Raw genomic sequence first — 6334 nt, 5'->3', positions numbered from 1 at the left:
GAAACAGAGAAGCCAAAGAACTTATATGTACAACCTATGCATATGAACTAAGGCACGGGGTAATGCTGGAGGTACAGTGTGGAGGGGGGATAAAAGGGAAAAAGAAATTGGGGAAACTGTAATAGCATAATCAATAAAATGTACTTAAAAAACAAACAAAATAGTGTTAGAAGCAGTGCATATACTCTTATCAGTGCAATTTTTGTTAATACCATTGTACTTTAGGCCTCTTATCTCTTAGTAATAATATTTATCGGTTTAGTATTGGAAAGAATTGTTTTCTGCTCCTTCTGGAGACATTTGACAGGTTACCACAGAGGTCTGTGTGCTTTCTATGAAAATATTATGAAAGCTATGGTGGCACCACTGGGTAAATTTTCATAATGAACTATGATCTCCACACAATATAAGTTAGTATTCAAATATTCATTGTTTTAATTCCTCTTTACTAATTTCTGATGCTATGTTAGGAGAAATTATTTTTATCACAAAAGCCACATATTAGTACCATTAAACATGATAAATAATATTGTAAATTAAAAGCCTCTCGCCTTGAGCATCAACCATCATATTTTCAGATTTACTTGTTATAATGCATATAACTTTACATTGTACAAGTATATTCATGCCAAAGTCAAGTTCATGACTTGTGGGGTTTTTTTATCAATTCTAGAGAGAGAGGAAGGAAGTGAGGGAGAAAGACAGACAGAGAAACATCAACGTGAGACAGATACATCAATTGGTTGCCTCTTGTATGTGTCCTGGCTAGGGACAGAACCTGCAACCCGGGCATGTGCTCTGACTGGGAGTCAAACTGGTGACTCTTTGCTTTGCAGGACTATGCCCCACCAAATCAGCCACACCAATTAGGGCCACTATTTATGTTTTTAATGTTACCTTGAGTTGCTACTGTTTTCCATCCCTGCTTTTACACTTGAATGAACCACTTTTGAAACATTAATACATTGGGAATTAAAAATAAAATTTAAAAAATGGTAACCATTAAACATGCAAAATTAAAAATATAACCAATGACAAGAGCAAATGATATGATACAAACAATATCTTGTTCACTAAATGTTATCCAAGATGAATCAATTGCTACATTCTTTATAGTATATATACAGTGTCACCTATTAACAGTACCATTGAGATTTCTGGGGGAGAAACATAATCAGGAATAACCCTGCTATTATGTCTCACGTAATAGCTCTGGCAAGAATGGCTCTGGCATAGAATGTAAATACACTGTTTTACCAGAAATAACACCATTATACAAATGGGAAAACTGAATTTTAGAGAAGTAAAGTATCTTACCCAAAGGTTCACAAGTGTGAATCAACCCGAGTTGGACAATTAGCTGCCTCACTGAGGTATCAAGATAAGCATCATCTCCTTGAGCATTGATGATGAATGACTGAAAGAGATCAGGATATTTAGTTTGGAAAACATTGAAGCCTGGCTGGGGAGCAAGAATGGCAGAGAAAGCTGTGTTCAATTTTGTGAAGGATGTTCCTGAGAAAGGAGCAGTCCTGTCTGGTTGGTTGTCCTGAGGGCAGAACGTGAGTGTGTAAGAGAAACTTACAGGGCAGCAGGAACAACATTCTGTCAAGTGGAATCCTGAGCCTGCTGAGGCAGGGAGCTCCCAGGTCCCTCCAAGTTCAATTGGAAACTGGATGGGAGTGCTTGGCAGGAAGGCTGAAGAGGGGGTCCTATACGAGGTGCAGAGGATGGGAGCAGGTGACCTGAAGTATTTTCTAGTCTGAGTCTGATGAGGGTCTGGAGGTAGAAAGGCTGATGAAGTGGGACAGAAGGAGTCTAGGCCCCTCTGCACCTGACACTCTGGTGCCTTGGATAGGCTCTGTTTCCTGGCTGCCCAGCTGCAGTCCTGCCTGTTTCCTGGGTGACCAAGGGGAACCTGTGAAGTTCAGGGTGGGAGTCTGAGATCTCTGCCTTCCAAAGACACATGGGCTGTTTCTCCTGCAGCAGTCAAGGTCCCAAGTCCACATTTTGGCTCTTTCTCCTGCCCAGTTCTCTGAATCTAAACTTTAATGTTGAAAGCCAGAGAACAGAAAGGACTTAGGGTACTTTCTGCACTTGGCAGGCAATGCTGTAGAAAGGTGAACAGCTGAGAGGACTCACCTTAACCATTGGTTGTTTTCAAACCACAGAACATCTTTTACCTGAAAAAATATAGTTGGACACCCTCTAACTTAACTCTACCCACACCAAGGAGTTGTAATTCCCATGTCCAATAAGACCCCTCTTGGCTTTAATTATAAATGCAGCAGAAATAAAACACCATGACTTAAGACAAGGCTAAGAAGAAGGTAACATTTGATTTGCCGTGTGGTCAAGACCAGTGTTACTGAAGGCCACTGTAATCAAAACAGCCTGGTACTGGCATAAAAACAGGTACATAGATCAATGGAACAGAATAGAGAGCCCAGAAATAAACCCAACTCTCTACAGTCAATTAATATTTGACAAAGGGGGCAATAACATAAAATGGGGTAAAGATAGCCTCTTCAACAAATGGTGTTGGGAGAACTGGACAGCTACATGTAAAAAAATGAAACTTGAGCACCAACTTACACCATACACCAAAATAAATTCAAGGTGGATAAAAGACTTAAATATAAGCCATGACACCATTAAAGTCCTAGAGGAGAACATTGGCAGGAAAATATCAGATATTTCACACAGCGCCATTTTTACTGATATGTCCCCAAGAGCAAAGAATATAAAGGAAAGAATAAACAAATAGGATCTCATCAAAATTAAAAGCTTCTGCATGGCTAAGGAAAACAGTATCAAGATACAAAGAGAAGCAACTGTTTGGGAAAACATATTTGCCAATGATACCTCAGACAAAGGTTTAATCTCCAAAATATACAAAGAACTCACTCTACTCCACTCAAAGAAGACAACTAACCCATTTAAAAAATGGGGAAAGGACTTGAGCAGACACTTCTGCAAGGAGGACATACAAAGGATCCAGAGACACATGAAGAGATGCTCAATACTGCTAGCTATCAGAGAGATGCAAATTAAAACCACAATGAGATACCACTTTACACCGGTGAGAATGGCTATCATAAACAAAGCAATAAACAACAAATGTTGGAGAGGGTGTGGGGAAAAGGGGACTCTGGTCCACTGTTGGTGGGAATGCAGACTGGTGCAACCACTATGGAAAACAGTATGGAATTCTCTCAGAAAACTAAAGTTGGACTTGCCTTTTGACCCAGCAATTCCACTGTTAGGAGTATTTCCTAAGAACCCTAAAACACCAATCCCAAAGAACATATGCACCCCAATGTTCATAGCAGCACAATTTACAATAGCCAAGAGTTGGAAGCAACCTAGGTGCCCGTCAGTAAATGAATGGATCAAAAAACTATGGTACATATACACAATGGAATTTTATGCTGCAGAAAGAAAGAAGGAGCTCCTACCTTTTGCAATATCATGGATGGAACTGGAAAGCATTATGCTGAGTGAAATAAGCCAGGTGTTGAAGGACAAATACCATATGATCTCACCTTTAACAGGAAGCTAAACAACAAAACAAACTAGCAAGCAAAATATAACCAAAGACACTGAAATAGAGAACAGGCTGACAGTGCCCAGGGGGAAGAGGGGAGGGAATTTCAGGGGAAATAGGGGAGGGATTTAGAGGAACCTATATAAAGGATACATGGACAACAACTGAGAAGGGTGGAAATGGGTGGGAGAGGGGAGCACGGGGGTGGGATGGGATAGGAGTAATAGACAGAAAACTGGACTTGAAATATAATTAAATAAAAAATTGGGAAAAAAAAGCCCAGTGTTACTGGTGTCATCAGAAGACTTTTCCAAGGTCAATGGTAGATTTTAGAGACTTATTTAAACCATCTCCTTGCAATGCTATAGTATTGCCTGTATGCCTAATTATAGCTGACAGGAGATAACTGTACTTGAACAACAATAAAATAGAGAAAAGAAAAATAAAGAATTCTCGATAGCGGTGGTAGGGGTGAACACTGAATAGATTGCTAAGAATGCTCTCCTAGACTCAGAAGAGATATACATCTGGTATGCGCTATGATTAAAACTCTTAAGTTAAAATACTAACATACTTCTGTGCTGGTTTTTAAATAGTCACAACTCTCAAGTCCTGCCTTGGTCTTGGCTACCCTAACCTATCCCTCCCCAGGCTCATGCCTCACCTCCCTATGATCCAGTAACTGCTGTGACCAAAGATTGTTCAATATTTTTAATATTACCTTTGATTAAGTCTCAGGTCTTTTGTTTGGGAGAAGGGACGTGAGACATTGTCAATCACTTCAATAGCAAGAAGCCAAAATTGGAAGAAAAAATGCAGAGAAATTTAGGTCACGAAAAAGAGTCAGTGAAGGGCTGGATTCTAATTCCCAACATCATGATCTGAGGTGAGAGACTTAAGCTCTCTGTAACAAAGTGGATTTAGTGCTATAAAGCTTAATAATGTGTTCCAAGAGCTTCTGATGAAGGACAAGAAAGGTTTCCTTTAAATCTATACATTGAGATTTGTTAATTATTATTATTCCTCTGATAGTTATTAATACAGTAGAGTACCCCAATTTTCTTTCATAATAAAGGGACCCTCCTTGGAATTTCTCTCACATTTATCAGTAGCAGCAAACATACTGAGCACTCACTCAACCAGACCCCATTTTAAGCACTTTACATGTAGCATTCAGTTTAATGCAATGATTCAGACATCACTATCATCTCTATTTGATACTGAAGGAACTGAAACTCAGGAATTATTTAACTTGCCTAAGTCACTCAGCTGGTAAGTGGCTGAACAAGGTTTTGAACTGAGGCAATCTGAGTTTTGAGCCTTTATGTATACCCACTATGCTATACTGATATGATCGACCAAGCCTTACTACTGCAAACTTGTTATATGCTAGGGAACTTTCATACAAATTACCTCATTTAATGCTCCAACACCTACCTTAAGGGAGGCATCGTAACCCTCATTTTACAAGGAAACTGAAGCTCAGAGATGAAGCCACTTACCCAAGGTCACCTAGTCAATGTCATCAGAACTGCAGCTCTAACTCAAGTCTTTTATGCCAAAGGTTGTGCCTCCTTGCCTCACATGTTTTCCAATGTCCCAAATACTTTACCTGTTTCTGGTATTTTTTCTTTCCTATCTTTGTGTTCTCAAGGTCATCTTCAATTTCTCCAGATTGGTAATTCCCTTCCTGGGATCCCTGATAACATTCAGCCCATAACATTGCCCTCTAACCAGTCTGTAACCTGCTTCTCATTAAAATATCCACCAGATTTAGCATCCATAGATCTTTGCCCGAACCAATTTTTACAGGATGATTGTAAAATAATGTTTTTTACAACTTTACTACTCCCATCTTCCAAATCCTTTACAGCTGGAATCACAAAGCTGGCTCTATATCTACTTCCAGGGTCAGCCAAGCAAATTTACTTAATGACCCCTGTATCAGTTACAGTGTTTTGGGTTGTGACTAAGGGTATCTGACTAATTCTCATTTAAACAATAAAGACATTTCATGATTTCATGTAATAAGTATGGAAGCAAGTCGATTCCAAGGTTGCTTAATTCAGTAGTTTAATAATGTCATCAAAGACCCAGGCTTTTCCCATCTTTATGCTCTACCACCTAGGTATGTAATAATATCTCTCCTTTCTTCAGCGGCACATATTCCCTAAAATTGAAACAATAGAGAAGATCACCATGGCCCCTGTATTACAGGAAGCATGCCATTTTTCTGAAATAACTTCTTTTAAATTGGTTCATCCCCATTTACCCTATTAAAAATTATAATCCCACCACTAGCATTCCTTCTCTTCCTCCCCTGCTTCATTTTTCTACATATCACTTATCACCATCAGGCATAGCATATATTTTATTTGTTTTCTCTCTCCCACATTAGAACATAAGCTCAGTGAAGGTAGAGACTTTAGTCTGTTTTGTTTACTCTTGTATCCCCAGTATCTAGGACATTGCCTGGTACATAGAACTTACTTAATAAATACTTGTTGAATTAATTAGTGGCCTCAAGATGACCATTACAGCACTAAACATCATATCCTCAAACATCAGCATTCTTTTATAAAAATATATTTTATTGATTATGCTGTAATAGTAGTCCCATTTTTTTCTCCCCTTTGTTCCCCTCTGCCCTGCATCCCTCTTCCCACCAGCATTCCCCCACCTTAGTTCATGTCCATGGGTCATACATATAAGTTCTTTGGCTTCTCCATTTCCCACACTATTCTTAACCTCCCCCTGTCTGTTTTGTATCTACCATTTATGCTTCTT

Source organism: Sturnira hondurensis, unplaced genomic scaffold (assembly GCF_014824575.4).
Source record: "Sturnira hondurensis isolate 20B ecotype Veracruz unplaced genomic scaffold, ASM1482457v3 Scaffold0023420, whole genome shotgun sequence".
Lineage (NCBI taxonomy): Eukaryota > Metazoa > Chordata > Mammalia > Chiroptera > Phyllostomidae > Sturnira > Sturnira hondurensis.
Note: the sequence above shows the minus strand (reverse complement) of the source record.